General features: G+C 38.8%; 1 long non-coding RNA gene across 1 annotated transcript in view; it reads right to left on the bottom strand.

Moving 5' to 3' along the window:
* LOC143662533 (uncharacterized) overlaps positions 1–21,317 on the bottom strand; it is a 31,132-nt gene extending 9,815 nt beyond the window's left edge. Inside the window, exon 1 of the long non-coding RNA XR_013165393.1 lies at positions 21,222–21,317. This is a non-coding gene — a long non-coding RNA (uncharacterized LOC143662533). The remainder of the gene's footprint in view (positions 1–21,221) is intronic.
* Positions 21,318–24,209: the final 2,892 nt, after the last annotated feature.

Raw genomic sequence — 24,209 nt, 5'->3', positions numbered from 1 at the left:
GGTGTCTTGGGTTTTCAGGTCCTGTATAGCCTGAATGGCCAACTATAGTACAATTGATGGTTTTGGAAAATTGATCTATGGGGCTTTTGTATGAATATCCAACATCTGCCTGTGAAGCAAGAGACGAAAGGAAGGAGGAATATACTGGAAGGATCTCAGATGACAGTACAGCCTTGAGAAAGTTGTGACTAAATCAAAAAGGAGATGCAGAGCAAAATTTGTCAAACATATTCATAGTTTTGGAAAAAGCTAATTATACTTGGCAACAATTCTAAGAGAAAGTAGCATCTAAGCAGAAACCTGGAGAATATGTAGAAATTATTCAGGAGCAGAGAAAAGGATGTACAGAAAATGGATAGTATTTCAAGGAGAATAATGAGCATGGGCATAAATTTGGAGGTGAGACTGAAAGCTTAGTGTGGCAGTTTGAAGCTAGGTATCCCATAAAAACATGCTCTTGGGCCACAATGACTCAACAGGCGGAGTGCTCCCTTGCCATGACAGAGACCCGGGTTCAATTCTCAGTGCCTGCCCATGTTAAAAAAAGAAAAACATGCTCTTAAATTTAATCCATTCCTCAGTGTATAACTCTTATAAAGTTATACAGGTAAGGTATGGCACAGTTGAATCAGGATGGGTCTTAATCCTATTACTCAAAGACTTATAAGAACAGTCACAGAGAAAGAGAGAAAGCCAGAAGGAACAGCCAGAAGATGTACATTATTCGAATTCAGAAACCAGGAGAGGATGACATGTGCATTGACATGTAACAGAAAAGCCAAGGACTAAGGATTACTGGCTCTCAGCCTTGGAATCCCAGTCTTCTAGGAGGAGGCCCAGCTTTGATGTTGTCTTGACTTGGGACAACTCCTGGCCTCAAAAGTATGAGCCAATAAATTTTCATTGCATAAGCCAACCCACTGCATGATAGTTTCTTCAGTAGCCAAGAAACTAAAATACTTAATATATCCAAATAACTGCAAGAAGCTAAAATTCTTGACTATGGAAAATGATACAGTTGATTATATGTGTGAACTTGGCTATGGTGTCCAGTTGTTCAGTTAAGCAATAGTCTAGATGTTGCTACAAAAGGTTTTTGTAGATGTAATTAAGATTTATAGTATTTGACTTTAAGAAAAGGGGGTTTTCTGCAATAATGCTGGTGGGCATTATTTGAAAGCTTTAAGAGCAAAAACTGAGGTTTTCCAAGCAAGAAGAAATTCTACCAGAAGGCAACAACATCAAGTTTTGCCTGATTTTTCTGCTTTCTGCCTTTCCTTATGGATTTTGGACTGCCAGTCTCAGAATACATGTGGCAATTCTGTATAATGAATCTCTTATATTTGTTTTGTTTCTCTGGGAAACCATGATTGATACAGAGCATAAGTTTAGATTATCTATGGATGATGTCAGAGAATCAGGAATGCATTTATAAGCCTTGTCAAAGAGTTATGGTTTGAGGAAGGAGTCTTTCAAAATGACAAAGGTTAAGTATATTTAGGTACTTGTGTAAAGAAGCTGATGGAAGGGAGAAGTTGAAGAATAAGGGAAAAGAAGATATAGTGACAAAGAGGCTGTTTTAGAAATGTCATGGACACTTCCTTCTGTTCTTTTGTAACTGGAGGAAAGTTTGTACTTGATTTCTTTCCCCTCCTCCAGAGCCAAACTCCATAAAAGAGTTATCAATATTCCTTGAATAGTTTTCAACACATGCATTTTCCTTCTCACCCCATGAAAAGTAGTTATTAGTTCTATACACAGCACTGACCTTATTCTAACCAAAATAATCAATGATCCTCTTTTGAATAAATTCAATGAATAGTCTATATTACTTATCTTTTTAGTGACTTTCATTCTTTTGACCACAGTTTCTTCTCAAAGAAATCTCTTCATTAGTACCTGGACATCTGCATCAAGAGACATTTCAAAATGTTTATGGGACTATTTTTATAGTAGCCTCAAAATGGGTCAAGCCAAAAGTTCATCAAAATTGAATGGATATTTATGTTTTGGTAAGTGTCATGGTCAGGTCAACTTGGTCAAATGGTGGTACCTGTTTGTCTGGTTGGGCAAGGGCTGCCCTGTCTGTTGCAATGAGGACATTTCATAGAATTAAATCATGATCACATCAGCTGCATCCACAGTTGATTCCATTTGTAATCAGCCAAGGGGAGTGTCTTCTGCAATGAGTGATGCTCAATCTAATCATTGGAAACCTTTTAAGGAGGATTCAGAAGAGATAGGCTCTCTTCTTGCTTTGTCTGGCGAACTTCTCCTGTGGAGTTCGCCCAAACTCTTCATCGGAATCATCAGCTTCACAGCTTGCCCTGTGGATTTTGGACCCTGCATTCCTGTGGTCATGTGAGATACTTTTATAAGTTTTATATTTGTGAGTGTTCCCTGTTGATTCTGTTTCTTTAGAGAATCCTAACTAATACACCTTGGTACCAGGAGAGGTTCTTAAGAAACAGAATCTTAAAAATGGGTTTTTATGAATGGTTTTCTATTCTGACTGGACTCAAAGGCACTAAGAACTCTGATTCCCATAATCAGAATGACACTCCCTATCCATGGAGTGAGTTGCCAAAAGATAGAGTCAAAATATGACCATTTTGTTCTCCTAATGCTTCACTTGTATGAAGGCTCTGAGGGATAAGGTTTTTGACACCTTTACAGAGTTTTGTGGAAATAAGAGGTATAGAGATGTTAGCTGGTTGTTGTTAGATACACTGGCTACATTAAGGAGTGAAAGGGATGGGCTTGCATCTTCAAACAAGAAGCTTAAGCACCGTCGGACAGATGTAGAAGCTTCTGTGAGTATCCTAAAGGAAAATCTTATTTCTTATTGCCGGAGATTTGAGAGCTCTGAAAATCAGACTCAGAATCCTATTGTTAGAGTAGTTACTTTACAACGTAAACTGAAATCTCAATGTCGCGTGGTGTCTGCCATTAAAGTGAGGACATTGATTGAAAAGGAGTGGGACCCTGAAAAGTGGGATGGTGACATATGGATTGATAACGATGTCAGGGTGAAGTTGAAACCCTAGGTCATGCTGAGTCTTCTCTAGATAACCCTGTAATAGTCTGCCCTGACGACATAGCTGCCCCACCTCCAGCCTACCTTGAGGAGTTGGCCCCCCAAACTCTTCCTGAAGGAATTAGCCCTAGAGTGATTAATCCTGCCTCATCAGCTGAAACTGCAAATGAATGCCCTGAAGCAAATGGCTTGGAGGATATTTTTAATTCTTTTCATGACCCACCCCCACCAATTCTCATTTCTTCAAGACTTATAACTAGACTAAAGTCTCAACAGGCCCCTAAAGGTGAGGTACAAAGTATCACCCATGAGGAGGTACATTATCCTCCAAAAGAACTGTGTGTGTTTTCCAATTTATATAGACAGAAATCAGGGGAATATGTGTGGCAATGGACTTTAAGGGTATGGGTTAATGATGGGAGGAATATAAGACTGGATCAGGTGAATTTATTGATATAGACCCACCAAGCAGAGATTCTGCATTCACTGTTATAGCTTAATGGGTTAGAAAAAGTATTAACAGCTTGTTTGGATTGTTGGTTGAAACACAGATCAAAAGGTGGCTGACATTACCTGAGGTTGAAATGCCAGAACTGCCACGGTATAATGTAGATGAGGCATTAAGAGATTTAGAGAGGTTGGAGTGTTAGAGTGGATTTATCATGCAAAGTCTGCTCTTACACCCCAGGAATGTCAGGAGGATGCACCTTTTACCAGAACAGTGAGAAATAAATTTGTGAGACTAGCACCATCATCCCTGAAGAGCTCTGTAGTTGCACTTCTCTGTAGGTCAGACATTACTGTAAGGACTGCTGTCACAGAGCTGGAATCCTTAAACACAATGGAGATGATGGGATCCCAAGTTGGCAGAAGCCAGGTGGCAACATTTAATTGCCAAAGACAGGGTAGACGTGGCTATTATAATAGACAGAAAACTCAAAGCAGGAGTCAAAATAATCAGTCTGACTCACAGAGATTTGTGATATTGGCTAGCATATCATGGGGTACCTAGAAATATAATAGATGGGCAGTCTACTAAATTTTTGTTTGAGCTGTATAATCAAGAGTTCTAAGTCAAGTGAACAGAAGTTTAACCTGAATACAGAAACACAGAGTCACAACCCTTTAATCAATTTCCAGACTTGAGACAATTTACAGACCCAGAGTCCCTTGAATGAAGGGGAGGCCAGGTCCCTTTGGGGGAGAACCCTGTTACACTGCCACAAATTTATACTGTTAATCTTACTCCAAGCCTTCCCCAAGAAGACCAATGGCCTTTTACCAGGGTAACTGTGCATCAGGGAAAAGGAAATGATCAGATATTTCGGGGATTATTAGACACTAGTTCAGAAGTGACATTAATTCCAGGGGACCCAAAACATCACTCTGGTCCATCAGTCAGAATGGGGGCTTATGGAGGCCAAGTGATCAATGGAGTTTTAGCTCAGGTCCGTCTCACAGTGGGTCCAGTGGGCCCCCGGACCCATTCTGTGGTTATTTTCCCAGTTCCAGAATGCATAACTCATATAAACATACTGAGCAATTGGCAGAATCCCCACATTGGCCCTCTAACTCATGCAGTGAGGGCTATTACGGTGGGCAAAGCCAAGTGGAAACCACCAGAACTGCCCCTGCCTAGCAAAATTGTAAATCAGTAGCAATACTGGATTCCTGGAGGGATTGCAGAGATTACTGCCACCCTTAAGAACTTGAAGGATGCAGGGATGGTGATTCCCATCACATCTCCATTCACCTCTCCTATTTGGCCTGTGCAGAAAACAGATGGGTCTTGGAGGATGACAGCAGATTATTGTATGCTCAATCAGGTGGTGACTCCAATTGCAGCTACTGTTCTAGATGTGGTATCATTGCTTGAGCAAATCAATACATCCACTGGTATCAGGTATGCAGCTATTGATCTGGCAAATGCTTTTTTTCTCAATAGCTATTAATAAGGACCACCAGAAAGAGTTTGCTTTCAGCTGGCAAGGACAGCAATATACTTTCACTGTCATACATCAGGGGTATATCAATTCTCCAGCCCCATGTCATAATCTTGTCCTCAGGGACCTTGATTGTTTCTCCCTCCCAGAAGACATCATACTGGTCCATTACATTGATGATACCATGTCGATTGGACCTAGTGAGCAAGAAGTAGCAACTACTCTAGACTTACTGGTAAGGCATTTGCATGTCAGAGGATGGGAGAAAAATCCAACAAAAATACAGGGGCCTTCCACCTCAGTGAAATTTCTAGATGTCCGGTGGTGTGGGGCATGTGGAGATGTTCCTTCTAAGGTGAAGGATAAGTTGCTGCATCTGGTCCCTCCTACGACCAAAAAAAGAGGCACAATGCCTAGTTGGCCTCTGTGGATTTTGGCTACAACATATTTCTCATTTGGGTGTGCTACTCTGACCCATTCATCGAGTGATCAGAAAAGCTGCTAATTTTGAGTAGGGACCTGAATAAGAGGAAAATCTGCTAGAGGTCTAGGCTGTTCTACAAACTGCTCTGCCACTTGGGCCATATGATCCAGCAGATCCAATGGTGCTGGAAGTGTCAGTGGCAAATAGAGATGCTGTCTGGAATCTCTGGCAGACCACCTATAGGAGAATCACAATGCAGACCCTTAGGATTTTGGAACAAAGCCTTACCATCTGCTGCAGATAACTACTATCCTTTTGAGAAACAGCTTTTGGCCTGCTACTGGGCCTTAGTAAAGACTGAACATTTAACCATGTGCCACCAAGTTACCATGAGACCTGAGTTGCCTATCATGAGCTGGGTGTTGTCTGACCCACCAAACCACAAAGTTGGGTGTGCGCAGCAGCATTCTATTGTAAAAATGGAAATGGTATATATGAGATAGGGCCAGAGCAGGTCCTGAAGGCACACATAAGTTACATGAAGAAGTGGCACAAATGCCCATGGTCTCCACTCTTGCCACATTACCTTCTCTTTCCCAGACCAGAACTATGGCCTCCTGGGAAGTTCCTTACTGTGAACTGACTGAGGAAGAGAAAACCCGGGCCTGGTTTACAGATGGTTCAGCACGATATGCAGGTACTACCCAAAAGTGGACAGCTGCAGCACTATAACCCCTGTCTGGGGTGTCCTTGAAGGACAGTCATGAAGGGAAATTCTCCCAGTGGGCAGAACTATGAGCAGAGCACCTGGTTGTTCATTTTGCTCAGAAGGAGAACTGGCCAGAGATGCATTTGTATACTGATTCATGGGCTGTTGCTAATGGTTTGGCTGGATGGTCAGGGACTTGGAAAGACCATAATTGGAGAATTGGTGACAAAGAGGTCTGGGGAAGACTATGCAGATAGACCTTTCTGAGTGGGCTAAAAACATGAACATATTTGTGTTCCATGTGAATGCACACCAGAGGGTGACTCAGCAGAGGAAGGTTTTAATAATTAAGTGTATAAGATGACCCATTCTGTGAATACTAGTCAACCTCTTTCCGCAGCAACTTCTGTCATTGCCCAATGGGCTCATGAACAAAGTGGTCATGATGGTAGGGATGGAGGTTATGCATGGGCTCAGCAACATGGACTTCCACTCACCAAGGTTGACCTGGCTACAGCCACTGCTGAGTGCCCAATCTGCCAGCAGCAGAGACCCACACTCAGCCCCCAATATGGCACCATTCCCCGAGGTGACTAGCCAGCCACATGGTGGCAGGTTGATTACATTGGACCACTCCCTTCATGGAAGGGGTAACCATTTGTTCTAACTGGAATAGACACATTCTCTGGGTATGGGTTTGCTTTTTCTGCACATAATGCTTCTGCCAAATCTACCATCTGTGGGTTTACAGAATGCCTTATCCATCATCATGGTATTCCACGTAACATTGCTTCTGAACAAGGAACACACTTCACAGCAAATGAAGTGCGGTAATGGACACATGCTCATAGAATTCTCTGGTCTTTCCATGTTCTCCATCATCCAGAAGCAGCTGGATTGATAGAACGGTGGAATGTCATTTTGAAAACTCATTTACAGTGCCAACTAGGTGGCAATAACTTGAAGGGCTGGGGTAATGTTCTCCAGGGAGCTGTATATGTTCTGAATCAGTGTCTGCTGTGTGGTGTTGTTTCTCCCATAGCCAGGATCCATGGGTCCAGGAACCAAGTGGTGCAAATGTGTGTGGTGTCACTCATTATTACCCCTAGTGATCTACTAGGAAAATTTTTCCTCCCTGTCCCTGCGACCCTGAGCTCTGCTAGTCTACAGGTTTTAGTTGCAAAAGGGGGAATGCTTCCATCAGGAGAAACAACGATTCCATTGAACTGGAATCTAAGATTGCTACCTGGTCACTTTGGCCTACTCATGCCTCTGGATCAACAAGCCAAGAAGGGTATTGCATTATTGTCTTGGGTGACTGACCCTGACTAACAGGGGGAAATAGGACTACAACTACATAATGGAGGTAAAGAAGAGTTTTCTTGGAATATAGGAGATCCCCTAGGGCGTCTTTTAGTATTACCATAGCCTGTAATTAAAATCAACAGAAAACTGCAACAGTCCAATCTAGGAAGGACTACCAATGGGTCTGAAACTTCAGGAATGAAGGTTTGGGTCACCACACCAGGCAAAGAACCATGGCCAGCTGAAGGGCTTGCTGAGGGTAAAGTGAACATGGAATGGGTAGTGGAAGAAGGTAGTGATAAATATGAACTATGACCATGTGATCAGTTAGAGAAATGAGGATTGTGATGCTGTTTTGTTTCTGTTATACTATTTAAGTTGTAATATAGCAAGTTTAAGAATGACTATTACCCAAGGACTTGTATCCTCTTCTGGAGAGAGTTAACGTGTTTCCAGTTATATGCAGAACAGTTGAGTATTGTTAGGGAAAAGAAAAAAAAAGTGTGTTTTAATGTTTTTTAATTTAGAAATTAGGTATGGTTTAAGGTGCTATATATATAGCTGCCAAATTGACAAGGGGTGGACTGTCATGGTCAGGTTCATGTGTCAACTTGGCCTGGTGGTGGCAGTACCTGTTCATCTGGTTGGGCAAGTGCTTGCCTGTCTGTTGCAATGAGGACATTTCGCAGAATTAAATCACAATCGCCTCAGCTGAATCCACAACTGATTCCATTTGTAATCAGCCAAGGGGAATGTCTTCTGCAAAGAGTGATGCTCAGTGTAATCACTGGAAGCCTTTTAAGGAGGATTTAGAAGAGAGAGGCTCTCTTCCTGCTTTGGCTGGTGAACCTCTCCTGTGGAGTTCATCCAGACCCTCCATCGGAATCATTGGCTTCACAGCCTGCCCTGCAGATTTTGGACTCTGCATTCCCGCAGTCACATGATACACTTACATAAATTTTATATTTTCGAGTGTTCCCTGTTTATTCTGTTTCTCTAAAGAACCCTAATACAGTAGGTTTACTTCATGGAATACTGTGCAGTAATGAAAAGTATAGCACCTTATAACTACATGACCAAAATGGATGAATTTCATAAAGAAATTTTAATATCAAGTGAAAGAAGCCATAGTCAAAATACTTTTTTTCCAGTTTTAGTTATTTAAAGTTCAAAATGCAGGCAAAATAAGATTCTGGGGAGCAATTATTTTGTGGGTGAGAAGATTTGAAGTCAAGAAGGGTCTTGTAGCTTGCTTTTTAATGCTAGAAATATTTTATTTCTTGACATGGACTCTTTTTCATTTGTTCACTTTTAAAAATCATTCAATGGAGCATTTATGATTTTGAACATTTTCCTCTGTGTTATATCTTACAGTTAAAATTTAATTAATAATCTTAAATGAAGAATGTCAAATTTAACGACTCTTTTGCCTTAGTTTTTGTGACAATGTGTATTTCTCCCTGTTTCCCTGATTGCGCCTTTTCAACATCCCTTTGTAGCATCTTCTCACCATTGAAGTTTGGTGTTAATCAGGGCTCTGACATAGGTCTGGTCTTCACACTTTTCCCAGGTAATTTCTTCCTTTAACAGGTCTCCACTTATTACCTGAATGTCATCCAAATCTTAAAGTCAGAATACTTCCATAAGCTCCAGAGCCAAATGTTGAATTCCACAGTGAATATCTCTACTGGGAGCCAAACAGCCACCTCAAATTCAATATGTGATTGACCTAAATATTTTCCTACCACAATGTTTCCTTCTCTTATTTTTCCCTCTTTCTGTTAATACCTTTGTGTATACCCTGTTGTTTCAGCCATGAATTTGGGAGTTATCTAAATTACCCCACTCCACCTCTTCATCCTATCAGAGACCAAACCTATGGAATCAACCTCCTAAATAAGTTTTAAATTTGATTATGTCCCTTCAATTTTCTTGCCAGCAAACTGGCCAGGCAGCAATAATTGATTGCTTGGATTACTATTCTAGCCTCCTTAGTTGGAAATTAAACATTCCTTAGTTTTCTAATTAAGCAATGCCCCCTATCAATCCATCCCACAAACAAACAAAAACAGCAGATAAACATTTTAAAACGCAATTCTAATCTTGCAATGCCTCTAATTAACCCAGCATGCTCCTTCAAATTTATGTAAATAAATTGTTTTCAAGTTGCTAGGTTAATTTCATTAGGATAGTCAGATTTGCACCTGTTATTTGAAGGAGATCATGAATATGTACATTAAAGAAATGACTAAATTTCAACCAATATTAAAATTTCCAAAGAAAGAATAAAAGCATACTCTATAGCCATCAGAGTAGTCATGACCTATAATAGTTCTTTAATTTCAACAGTTTGTCTTTTCTATGCCCTTTTTTCTTAGAGAAAGAATACCACCTATGGTTCCCACCTGCTTTCTTCCTTATGTTCTTCCCAATCCAAACACAGAAACTTAAAAAAAATTGTTGGGCAAAAAGAAAGAAACACAGTTTCTATTTGACTACATGGTCATGTTTTGCTTCTGCTTTGCTTTTGTTTCTTATTTATTTATTTATTTTGCCTGCATCTGCTCATTAGCCCTGAATTGTCGAGCAATTCATATTTCTAAAGTACAAACAGGAATGCAGAGAATTAGTCTGTTATTTTAGTATTTTATCACTAGTACCTGAGGTAATGTCTGGACCATGCTATGTTCCCTTTAGGTTTAAAAGCCACACTAAATGAATGAACCTAAGATGGGTACTGCCAGATTCTCTTTTGAAAATATTCACCAAAAATCACAGGAACAAAATGTCAAACCAGAGTAAGCAGTTGAAATGAAAAGTTACTCTGTAGAAGCACCAGAAGAGGTTGTGAGTTTTCAGTGTTTCCAGTGATGGTCTCACTGAAACAATGACAGGACATGCATTTAGTGGGAAATAAGAATTTTGTGGAACCCAGCTCAGTCCCACTGATATGGATCAAAGCACTGGGTTCTCTGCCCAACCAGCTCAAATGACCAATTCCTGAGACACGAGAGTTTCAAAGACAGAAAGTTTATTGCTAGGCAGAAAACAGATCAGACTCCCAGCAGCCTAGAAATCTGTCTTGCTGAATGCATTCTCATAATGTTATATTATCAACAGATGGGCATATTTTAGGATAATGAGTACAAGGCTTGAGATGAGGATAGAGATGATCTAATTATTAAGCATATGCAGATTGATTGCATGCTTAGTCATAGAACTTAGTGAGGAAATGTCAGCCTTAATATGATGATGAGTGTGGTTTTTAATATTATAATGAAGTTTAAGTCAATTATAGGTTAAAGTTTAAGCTACTGCATATGTCAAGGGGGCTGGCTTTGGTTAGATGCAGCTCTGTCTCTTAAGATAACTTCGGAATTGGGGTGGGTTGGTTTGTACTGACCCAAAGCCCTTCATTAATCAACATTAGGGGTTGTCTTTAGGGAACTTAAGACTCTAAAATTGGAAAACAGGAAAAGGGTATAAACGTGAGGGCCAGTCACAAGGATTTTACAATTACTAGATAAAGGCTATATTGTTGCAAATACAATCATTATCAAAGATCAAGGCAGTTGGATTACAGTTCAATAATTTCAGGTATTTCCCTCTGTCTATTCTAATACACTAGAAAACAAAGAAAAATATCTATTTAATGATTCAGTAATCATAATTGTCTCTTAAATCCTAACTTCTTGGTTATACTGTTAACTGACTGGCAGTATAGAAAGACCCAAGATGTCTTCCACCAGTTACTGTCTTCAGGACCCTGGTCTAATTGAACCATATGATTATGGAGCATATGATCATAAGCAGCTGTTTTGCATGTACCGACTGCATCTCACCAATAAGCCTTTTCATACTTGACTTAGAGTGACCAAAATGCCCAACTATGACCTATCTGATAATGTTGTAAAGTGGTAATAAAGAACAACAGATAAGGGTTTCTTTGAAATACAATGAGGAGGAAGACACTGGGGAAATATTCCATTCCTCTAGATGGAATTAAAATTAGCAGGCTGCCTGCAAACGCATGCTAGTAAAGACAACATAGAGAGGATAAAACAATGAGTGAAATGGATAAAGAATTGAATTGAAGACAAGAACTTCAGCATTTCCATCTTAATACTGATACTTTTAGCCAGGGGACCTCAGGAAATACTCTTAATCACCTTGGATTTGCTGTTTTTTTCTTAACTTTCTTTTTTATTGTGAAATATAACAAATATACAAAAAAGCAATAAATGTCCAAGTACATTTTAACAAGTAGGTATAGAACAGATTTTAAGATTTGGTATGGGTTACAGTTCCACAATTTTTCTTTTTTTCTTCTAGCTGCTCCAAGACACTGGAGACCAACAGTAATATCAATACAATGATTCAGCACTCATACTAATTTATTAAACCCGACATTTTCTGTATAACGCCACCATCACCTTTGGCCTTTCTCCCACTCTTTAGGGGTATTTGAGCTATGTTCATTCTAACTTTCTGATGTTGGAAGGGGCTGTCAATAATAAAGATAGTGGGATGGAACTAGTTGATGTTCTAGAAGGGCTAGACACTCTGCATTTCAGGATTTATCCGGTCCAGGGACCCATCTGGAGGGGGTAGGTTTTGGAAAGTTACTCTAGTTCATGGAACCTTTGTAGAATCTTATATAATGCCCTAGGTATTCTTTAGGATTAGCAGGAATGGTTTTGGTTGGGGGTTGGCAAGTTATGATAGATAGCAATGTCTAACTGAAGCTTGCATAAGAGTGACCCCCAGAGTATCCTCTAGAATCTATTTGAACTGTCTCAGCCAGTGATACTTTATTATTACACTCCTTTTTCCCCTTTTTGTCAGGATGGCATTGTTGATCCCATGGTGCCAAGGCAAGACTCATCCCTGGGGGTCATCTCCCATGCTCCCAGGGAGACTTTCATCCCTGGACATCATGTCCCACATAGCAGGGAGGACAATGGTTTCACTTGTAGAGTTGGGCTTAGAAAAAGAAAGGCCAAGTCTGAGCAACAAAAGAAAAGGTCCTCTGAAGGTGACTCTTAGGCATACCTACAGATCAGCTAAGCTTCTCTGCTACATACATAGGTTTCACAAGAGCAAGTCTCAAGATCGAGGGCTTGACATATTGATTTGCTGGCACATTATCTGGCTTCCCCAGTGGTGAAATTTAATAATTCCATAATTTTTCTCCTATCACTCAAAGGACTCTGCCAATACTTTTTGATTATCTGCTTAATATATTCTAGGGTGTATGCAGGCATTACATTAAAGTATACATGATTAAAGGCCCTCATTCTTATCCTGGGTTCCCTGTGCTTGGATTGTCTAAATGATCTATCCAGACAGTTTGAGTTAGATTATGTGCTACAGAAAATTTAGGTTCTGGATATAGTAAACTTTTTTCCTGTGGTCTCAAAGAGTAGTTGAAGTTCTAAAATACAGGCAATGTCTTCCTTACCCCTGTATTCTGAATTACCTTAGTCCTGACTTTATCAGTTTCATTCTCATCTCTAAATACCAGGGTATACATGTATAAAACTGCCCCTCAGAATCCAGAAATAACAGTTACCACTCCAGACTAAATGTGACTACTATAGGAGCTTACAATCTCAGTTCCAGTCTTCTTATAAGTATTTTCCAAATGAGATAATACAATATTTGCTCATTTGTTTCTGGCTTATTTCACCTCTCCAAATGTCCCAAAGGTTCATTTACATCATTGCACACCTCACAATTTCATTCCTTTTTGTAGCTACACCATGTTCAATTATATGTTTATGCCATCACTTACCAATCTACTTCTCAGTCAGTGCATCTTTCAGCCACCTCTATTCCCTGGGCCTCATGTAAAATGTCCAGAGTCAAAAGTCCAGCAACACTCTCAATTTTAGATAATTTCATTGTTCCCAAGATAAAGCCAATAAATACACCCTCACCAAATAGAAAATCCAACCCCCCCCAACACTTGTTCCTCCCCCAATTACGTATCCCTGGTATTGCTGCATATTGTTGATGTTTTCCTGTTAAACATAGCCCATAGCATGCAATAGGATTTTTCTCCCTATGCTCAGAAATTATATATTCTTTGTACAAGATTCATATCTTTGCAGTAGTTCATACAATAACTCATTTATATTTGTAGTGTTAATTGGTGGGACACATGGGTCTATACACCTCCTTTCAATTATGTTCACCTTCAATATGGTAATATTACTTATTGACCCACTAGTGTACTGCCTTCACTTCTATCTATTCCCTTAAAATTAAGTTCAACCTCATTAGCAAACTATTCATACATCTCAAGCTTCTGTGTATCTCTAGGTCCCCTGTATTATGTATTATAAGCCTCTGATTTTACCTTTACCATGTCATAAAAATATCTACCTTCTGTGTCTGGCTTATTTCACTCAGCACTATGTCCTCAAGGCTTATCCATCTTGTTATGTGGTTCAGGATGTCATTTTGTTTTATTGCTGCATTATATGCCATTGTATGTGTATACCACATTTTGTTAATCCACCTGTCTGTTGATGGGCACTTGGATTGTTTCTATCTTTTGGCGATTGTGAATAGTGCTGCTATGAACATCAGTGTGAAAACCTCTGTGTTACTGCTTTCAACTCTTTTGCAGGAGTCTGAAAAGGGAAAGCAGAGCATAAGGTAATACCAAGTAGTGGTATTACTGGGTTGTAGGGCAATTTAATATCCAGTTTTCTGAGGAACCACCAGACTGTCTTCCATAGCCGCTGAAACATTATGCATTCCCACCAGCAGTGCATAAGTGTCCCAATTTCTCCACATCATCTCCAACATCTGTAGTTTCCTGTTTGTTTAATAGCAGCCATTCTTATAGGTGTGTGGTGGTATCTCATTGTAATCTTCATCTGCATTTCTTTTATAGCTGATGAAAATGAGCCATCTCTTCATGTGCTTTATAGCCTCTTATATTTGCTCTTCAGAAAAATGCCTGTTCATATCTTTATCCCACTTTATAACTGGGTTATGTTTTTGTTTTTTGTTTTTGATTTCTTTATGTATACAGGATATCAAACCTTTATCCAATGTGTGTTTTCCAAATATTCTTCGTATTGAGTTGCCTGCCTCTTCACCTTTTTGACAAAGTCTTTTGGCACAAAAGCATTTTATTTTGAGGAGTTCCCATTTACCTGTTTTTTCTTTTGTTGCTTATGCTTTGGGTATAAAGTTTAGGAAGCTACCTCCTATTTCTAGGTCTTGAAGATGTTTCCCTATGTCTTCTAGGAGCTTTATGGTACTGGCTCTTTTATTTAGGTGTTTGATCCAATTTGAATTCATTTCTGTATGGAGTGTAAGGCAAGGATCTTCTTTCATTCCTCAGCTTTTGAGATCCAGTTCTCCCATGCCCATTTATTGAAAATACTATTTCGGCCCAGTTCAGTGGATTTGGGGGCCTTGTCAAAGATCAGTTTACCAAAGATTTGGTGGTCCATTTCTGCACTCTTGATTTGATTCTACTGGTTGATACTTCTATCTTTGTGCCAGTACTATGCTGTTTTGACCACAGTGGCTTTATAATAAGTTTTAAAATCAGAGAGTGTTAATCCTCCCACTTCATTCTTCCTTCTTAGGGTGCTTTTAGCTATCAGGAGTCTCTGTGGGGTTTGGTTTCAAAAGGTTAAATGCTACCTTGTCTATCACCCTGAGACATTGGGGGGTGGGGGTGAGACTTGAGAATAACCATGCAACAGCTTTATGAAATTTACTGTAATATCTAAACCATCCTATTATTAAAATCTTTATCATAAAGTGCCACACTGCTGTATGGTGGAAATTCTTTAATGAAAATGCCTTTTTTTCTTTTAACTGAGGTTCTAAGGTGAATTTCTCCTTTGCATTCATTGGTAACTGAAGCAACTTATCCCTGGAGTCTGCAAAGGGAAAGCAGAGCATAAGGAACTGCAAATACTGGTCTGAAACCAAAGTCAGGGAACTACAGAGAGACTAGTTCAAGGGAAAGTTCTCTTGATCCCTTTCTCCAGGGAGGGGTGAGGGGGAGAATGAAAAGGAAACAAAAAGAAAAGACTCTGCCTCCCAGAGTGGAAGTCTTGATATAATAATGTCTGAGCACAGTTCCTTGAGAAGCATTTAATCACTGCTTATTCAAGGAAGAGGTGGAAGGAGGGCCTGGCATCTCAGCCCCTGAAGAGAGGTCAGAAATTTGCCTCTGCTTTTTGCAGCAATTAATCCACTGCATTCCTTCAATAAGATATCCTGAGGTAGAAAGTCCCTTATCTCTAAGGAATCTCTCTCACTGTTATACATCTCAAGGATGGTGCATTAGAGTGAACAGGGTCACTACAGCTAGAGAATACTTATACAAAGAGAGGAAACGAAATCATCATAGTAGATACAATGTGTTTGCCTGCTTGGCTTTTTGTTTGTTTTCAAGTGTGGTATCATTGTCAGTGAAGCCTCAATTTAAATATCCTTCTTCACCTGAAACTTGGGGCCCAGATAAATCCAGTCACTCTACTGATACTTTTTCCAGCAAATGTAAAATTAGGAAAAGGATTTGGTGTGGGAAAAAGAATATCTTTACCTATGATAGCACACATAAATAAATCAAAGCAAGCCTATTTTTATTTCCTTCGTTCACATTTAGTTGTTGGTAAGCAAAAGTGAGGGAAGACTGAATTGTCTGGTTTTGGATGGTTTTACACTTTCCAATTCTCAATGATTTATTGCATCTTTAAACAATCACCCACCTTTAGTAAATAACCTAAGCTCTTTGCTGTGTTTGGTAAAGTTACAAGAAAAAGTAACAGTGGCAGTAACCTGCGGCGGCCAGAATCGCATATTTCAATTTCATTGAGAGGTAGGGGTTAATTTATTTTTGTCTTCTTAATTTGTAAATCAGACAAATGAGAGTCATACAAGTTAAATGACTTAGATCACAAAACTGATTGATGTCAAAATTAGGATGAGAACCTGAGTTTTCTGACCCTTAGATCTGCGAAGCTCCCAACTTGCGTTCTCTCTCTCCCTCTTTTCCCCAGAAATATTTCTGCACTAACATTCTGAAGCAAGTTAAACTCATTGTTCAATAAATGTGTCACATTCATTAGGTGGCAAGAATGAAGCCTTTGTGGTGATTTATTATTTACTTTTTGCCTAGATCGATAGGTCCTGATCAGGTAGCAGAAAACTCACTTAATGCCTTTCAAAAATAATTGATGTAAATAAATCTTTCCTTCTGTGCTGTAGAGATAGCTTTGAGTTCTACAAACAAACATGCAAGGAACAGTGCCTCTGATATGTGCGATTTTTCTATATACTATATACATTTTCTACGCGCAGTAATTATATTTTTAAAAATAATTTGATAAAGCAGCTTAAAACATGTCAGCAGAAGGTAGAGATATAAAAACCAAGTAGTGTTTAAAGGTGCAATATAATACTATTAGAAAAAAAAATGGATCCTGAAATAAGAACCTACAGTGCTTGCCTAATCTATTTTTTTAAAAATGAAGAGTTTTAACATGTGAATAATAAAAATAGTTACAAATATTTGCATGTGCTGTATTAAAGAGTTCGCTTTGTTTTGGGTGAGGGTGGGGTCCATTTTCAGAGATAAACAACTTAAAAGACTCTTTGTATATATATGCTATATTTAATAATAATAAAAAAAATGCTTAAAAAAATCCTAAAAGACTAAAGAGGAATAGGAAAGAGGTAAAAGAACTGTGTTTGTGTAAATGTGAATATTTGGCTTTTATGAAGTTGTTGTAATACTATTCACTTGTCTGAAAAGCAGTCCAGTAGGGAAATAGGGGTTTATTTAAGATTTAGCTTCACATACTTGCATAACTCAGGTGCGTGTATAAGGACAGTGCTGTGTTGACTGAATGCTGGCACCTCAAAGATATGCATGTCCAATTCTGAAATGTCAATCTTATCTTTTCTGGAAAAAGGAATTTTGCAGATATGATTAAATCAGGGATTTTGAGGTGGGAGATTGTCTTGGATTATCAGGGTGGGCCCAAAATGTAATCACAAATATTCTCATTAAAGGGAGGCAAAGGGAGACTTGACTGCAGAAGAGGAGAAGGTGATGGGACCACAAAAGTGTATATTGGAATGAGGCAGCCACAAATCAAAGGGTTCCAGTAGTCATGCAGAGGCAAGGGATGGATTTTCTCCTCTACCCTGCAGAAGGCTCCAGCCCTGCTGGTACCTTGTTTTTAGCCCCATAAGATTGATTTCAGATTTCTGGCCTCCAGAACTATAAGATGATAAATATTGTTTTAAGTCACTAAGTTTGTGGTAATTTGTTATAGGAGCCATGAGCAACTTATGGTATAGCAGGTTATGAATTTACTATGATAAAAGTCTGTGCCATGTACTCAGCAAAAAAAAAAAAAATTGCAATTAAAAAATGTTTGTGCCAGTTTGAAACTGTCATTGTCCACATAAAAGCCATGTCCTTTAATCCTCGTTCAATATGGCTGGGTGGGATCCTTTTCATTGTTTCCATGGAGATGTGACCACCCAATTGTGGGTGGTAACTTTTGATTAGATGGTTTCCATAGAGATGTGTCTCCACCTGTTCGAGGTGGGGTTACCTGCTGGAGCCCTTTAAGAGGGAACCAGTTTGGAAAACTCTCAGTGCTGACAGAGCCCACACAGCCAGAAAACTTTGGAGATACAGAAAGAAAACGCCCCCAGGGGACCCTTATAAAATGAGGAGAGGAAGCTAGCAGATATCACCATGTGCTCTCCCAGCTAGAGAGAAACCCTGTACTTCATCAGCCCTTTTTTTGGGATTAAGGTATCGTTACCTGGATGCCTTAGTTTAGACATTTTCACAGCCTAAGAACTGTAAGCTTGCAACTTAATAATTTCCCTTTGTAAAAGCTGTTTTGTTTCTGGTATATTGCATTCCGGTATTAGAACTAATAGAGTGGTCTTACCCTAGAATTTTGAAGTGATAAAAATGCTAATTATCTTAATATAATCATCTTGTTTCCCTGATTCTAAATTCATTAGACATAGAAAATCCTTAATAGGTCATCAAACCAGTGTCCTGGGGTGGGGGTGTCCAGAGGATTTTGGCAACACTGTCTCTTCATCACCATAACTTTGAGAATAGCTCTTCCAGGATTCTTGTAAGTAACTTTCTTAATCAGAGGTTTCTCCTTCTCTGCTGGAATTAGTTGAAAACTGATGATAGTTTTCACTACTAGTTATTTTTTCCCTCACATTCTGCTTACACTTTCCTTCCTTGGAAGACAGCTGGCGACACTCACTTAAATGAAGTTTTTATTTAAACTTATATTCTGTGCTAGACTTGTGAATGGAAATTTCCAATGTTATAATGTAGAGACTTGAGAGCAAATTCTTGCAGACTGCAATCATCATGAACAAGCCTTACTAGGCCTGGAGGAAAAGAGAAAGTAAATCATATGAGGTGCCTCAAGTTCTTGTCCTCACATCTGCTCCCCTAGCACCACCTCTGTCTACTCGCAAGGCACTCCTATCTGGTGATGGAAGCCAAATCCTAACTGAGAAGCAGAAATATCTAAGGTGTAGCAACTTCTGCTGGAATGAAGGTCAAGTCATTTACAACAATGCAAATGTGAAACACCCCCATCTTTTATGTTATTTTAAATTTTATTTCTGTCTTTTATTTATAGACCCATAAAAAAAAAGTCCTGGGAAATTTAACAGGCGATTAAATGAAAAGTAAATTTTAATGTCCCTCTGTCTTAAGTAAAGCAGAGAATTTGGAACCTGACGTATCTGAAAGTAAATGTCCATGTCAGCAGCTTCTACTTTTCTCGCTGGTATATCGCGGTGGACCAAGTGGAGCCCCACTGAGTCATGCCCTTGCGTAGTCCCCTCCTATTGAGGTCAGGTGGAGTTCGAGACCTGCTACTGGTGGATAGAATATGGCAAAGGGGATGGGATGTCAGACCCAGGATTAAGTTACATCATATAGGACTCCATTTTAGTAGACTGGAGAGATGGACTGTCATGTTGGCTCTTCTGAAATAAGCCACTATGCTGTGAGGGAACCTGTGAGGGGGGGACACATGAGAGGACCCTGCAGGGGTCTTGAGATGCTGAGTGGTGTCTGCTTGACAGCCAGCAAGGAAACAGGTCCTTCATGGTTCAGCTTCAAGGAAATGAGTTCTACCATCATGTGCTTGGAGAGGACCTGAGCCCCAGAAAGGGGCCTGGCTGACACCTGGATTGCAGCTGTGGGAGATGCTGAGGGGACTCAGTGAAACTGAGGCTGGGCTTCTGACCCTTGGAGAGGATGAGATAATAAATGTGTATTTTGCCTCTAAGTTTGTGATAAGTTGTTAACTAACAATAAAATGTATCTGTAAAATTCTATAAACCATCTTCAAAAGTCTCTTGTGAAATAAAGTACATAAAATCACATGTGCATGGTAAAGCAATGAGCATTAGTTATCAAAATGAGACATTTTTCCATTTTGAAAAATAAGGGATTTAGACAATTTAACACCTATAAAATCTATAATTCTATAATTTTGTTTTTATATGTAAAAATGCTTGACAGTGCTTCGAAGTTTGAGAAGTATGTCCAACTTCCTAATCCCCAAACCCACTTATAATAATCTAATCAATCTAAAGATTTGGAAGCCAATTATGTTTTCACCACCAGCCAATGTGTGTGAATTCCACTGTTATAAATTCTGATATAGCTAGTCTTTGGGATTGAAATTATATTTTGCAATATAAATGTGTTAATGCACATTCTTTTAGAAGAATCAATCATCTTAACTCTAGTAGATACTTGTGAGTTGATTATTTGGGAAAAAGTATTAGTGGAAAAACCTGGACTTTCCAGCTCTAAATTTGTCTGTCAACACAACGCAGAAATGATGGCAGAAACATCAGAGCCTGTTGTGTGGACTTAGAAATCAAAGACCTGGGCTTACCCCTCAGCTCCACAGTTTACTTTTCATTTGACCTCGAAATCACTTAACTGCTCCTGGAACTTTAGTTTCCTTAGCTTCAGAATGAAGGAATCCCTCACAATTTTTGTGAGTGTTCATGAAGATATTTTAAAATTTTAACCCTCTATAAATTGTTACCCATCATTTCATATTTTCATTTTTACAGCTACTTTTAAAAAATTAAAATAATAAACAAAAAGGGAAAATAGCCTGAAGGGTTGTCATTTCCTAAAATCTTAACTATGTAGCTAGGTTCTTATTCTGTGATGAGATGGGTTTTAGAGGAAATAAATCAGGCTAGAAATTAAATTCTAGTTATAAAATCCCAGTTTCTAAGGAGCAGCATTTCCTATAATGCAGTGTATGTAACATAACCTGAATTAGTAGGTTGGTGGATTTGGAAAGAAAGGCCTCATTTTTTGATGAGTAGTTTGATCATCATAGGGGTGATTCAGTTTAACTTTTAATCAAACACCTGAAAAAAAATTTCAACTCTTAGACCTAAGGAAGCAAATAGCAAATAATTTTCTGTCTAAAGTGTCATGTTTCTTAAGAATATGAAAGGATATGAGGCTCTGGAAGGCAGGTAACGAGCCTGTTTTGTTTGCTCATTTGTTTTCACATTAATCCCAGGATTCCAGCATTTAGAACCCTGCTTTACACCTAGTAAGACCTAGGTCAGCTTAGGACATCGAGATTGGAAGCCCAGGTGATGTACCTGTGCTATTGGCAGTGATCACTCAGTGATGGGATTCAGCTGATGGGTGGCCCACTCTAGATGGACCTATGTTTACATCCCATTCATGGCCACTGGGGGCAACATCTAAAGGCTGACCTCTGCGGGGCTCCTCTCAGCTCTGTGTAGTTTTAGGGACTCTCCGCATAGTCTCTCCAGCACGGTAGTTTGACTTCTTCCATGAAGGTACAAGGATCCTGGAAGACAAGGCAGAGGATGACATTCCTGGGGAATGCTAGACACAGAACAGACATAAAGCTACTGTTATTTTTCTCTATTGGTCAAATTAGCCCCAAGTCCACCTGCATTCCAGGTGACGGCCAACAGGCTCTGCCTTTTGATAAAAGGAGGTTCAAAGAACTTTGAACCATTTTTAACCCATGACAGCCCACTCTCTAGCTAAAATTATTTACATTCCACTCAAATGCAAAATATACTCAACCCTCTCAAATCTCCCCCAAATCATTTTTCACTGCAACATCAATTAAAAATTCAGGCTTTGATAAACCTAAATCAGGTTCTGATGTGTTTGAAGCACCTCAGATGTGTTTCCTTCCACAGGATTTCTCTTAATCTAAAGATTTATGGGGTAAAGAGATTATTATTTGCCCTTCATACACTCAACAAATGATGGCAATACACAGCTGAATTGGCAATGCACAATAAGAAAGTGACAATTGGCACTCCAATCTCAAAGGAGAGAGGATAGGATTTATATAAACATCACAGGACTGTAGCAGTTCTGAAATGTACTGCAGCCCATATTCCAGTTCCTCGATTAAGACCAAGTCCTATTCCCTCAGAACGATTCTCCATGGCTCTTGGCTCTGCTTTCTGAATTATCCTTGATTTCACACAATAAAAGACACAAGTTTGCCACTGAGTAGTGTTCCCATACTGCTTACTGCCTGTAGAAGATTAGAGGTTCAAAGACCTCTTTTCATTACATGCTCTTTCATCTAATCTTATATAATTGTTTTAAAAATTTTGTGGCTTTCCTGTGTATGAAATTATAATTCATTTCATTAGACAGAAGGCATAACATGTATTTTGGGACTATTCTCTTCTCTTCCTTTGATCATCAGTCAGCTAGGTGATGAAACCGTCAACAGTCACAACAACTTCCTTTTTTTCCACAGAAAAGTCCTAAAAACATAATTTCTGTGAGTTCTTATTAAAAAATCTTACAGCTTTATCCTTGACCTGTTTAAACTCAGACCATGGTTTACTGGTTGAATCCTAGATTTTATTTTTGTCCTCTATTCAGTTATCACTCTGAGATAGACTAGGAATAAACATCAGCCTGATTTAAATGTACAACAAGCCCTGACTCCTTTATATCTCTCTTAATTCTGCTTAAAGACTTAGCAATTCCTTCCTTCATTCATCACTTTCTTTTTGTAATTCTGATTATAGGCAGCAAGAAGTCATTTGGAACTTGCAACTTACTGTCTAGAAATATCCTTGGCCCATTCTTGAATATTAGTTATTTCCTATATTTTCCTCATTACATGTGGCCCTTCTTTCCAGCTTCCAATGGTATTTTTCTCATTGACCTACTTATTGAGAGTCTCCTTACTGTACTTCCAATAACAAACTTTTGGGGTCTTTCAGCTCCTACCTACCAGCCTAAATTCAAAGAGAGAAGAAATAGAACTGTCCTCTCCATAGGGAAACTGTCAAGGAGCTGGTGACCATCTTTATTCTGCCATATGTGACCTGCAAGACAAGAGGACAAGCCTTAGTGCAAAGTGAACTTCAGGAATAAATTTGTACCAATTCTGCTAACTTCATATGTTCTGAGGCCAAAGTCAAGGGACAGGAAAGTTCCCTGCTCCCCTTGTGGGAGGAACTGCAAAGTTACATGTCAAAGGACAGGAAAAGGTACATATTTATGACAACAATCCAAAGTATTGTTTGCATCAGAAAGTTATTTTTATTGTGTTTCCCAGAAAATGACTAGGATTATATACGATTTGAAGAGGAATGTTTAGGCAGAGTTCAAACAGCATAGCCTTTGACAACAGAGATCTCAATGCCAAAATATAGACTACATCTCTTCCTCTATTTTGATACTGAAACTTACTTTGGAAACTTTCCATAGGATGAAGACAGAGTCAAGTAGATATTTCAGTTCATAGTTATGTGGAATGGTGAAATGTTTAGACCATGTTCCGCAGGGGGAGTCGCCTGCATTTCTCTGAATCTGGGTCCTACCTTGCTCTATTTTAAGTAAAAACCCCAATTCTGTAAAAGGAGACAACATTGAGAAGTGTATCTTTGGAAGAACCTCTTAAAAGTGGGTGTCATGTACTTCAGCTTAATTTCTTTGTTTCATATGTATTGAGTTTTCATTTCACCTTAGACAGAAAATTATCTTAGTTATATAAGTAGATTTATTTTTGCCACAGGGAGGTGAGATTGTGAGTGTACAATTTGAAATGTTAGTTTTTTAATGGTGACACAGATATATTCAGTTACATTAGTAGTACCTAAATATGTCCATGATTGGAGGAGGGAAAATCTCAGTAATTCTGTATATATTGTACTGCTGTCCCATTATGAAATAGGAAATCACACTCATAGAATATCTTTCAGCTAACACCAATTATATATTATTGTATATCTAGTTTCTTATATTGCCATTAACTGTTGATATGGTACAATTAGTCCTTAAGTATGTGTTTAATGCTCTACTAAGTGCTTAATGTTATTTCGCATTTGTTGTCAATGAATAGATATTTAATTAATGTCAACTTATTCCACAGCAACAACACAGTTGAAATTCCCTAATTTTTCTGTGAATACACTCAGCTTCCCCTATCTCCTCCTTCTCTGAGGATCAATCTTTATTATGATATCCAGTTAAAGACATATCAGTGTATAGTAATCAATTATAGCTTGCTGTATATTTTTATAACTAAACTATTTAGAATATGAATATTTTAGAAAATTCACTATTTATTTGTAATTCTAACCAAGAAATTATGAACACTATGTGTTTGGGTTTGTTAAAACTGCCAGAATGCAATATACCAGAAATGGATTGGCTTTTTCAATGGAGATTTATTACTTTACAAATTTACA

This window comes from Tamandua tetradactyla, chromosome 18 (genome assembly GCF_023851605.1).
Source record: "Tamandua tetradactyla isolate mTamTet1 chromosome 18, mTamTet1.pri, whole genome shotgun sequence".
In the NCBI taxonomy this organism is placed as follows: Eukaryota; Metazoa; Chordata; class Mammalia; order Pilosa; family Myrmecophagidae; genus Tamandua; species Tamandua tetradactyla.
The sequence above is the reverse complement of the archived record's forward strand: the minus strand, read 5'-3'. Positions and strand labels throughout refer to the sequence as shown.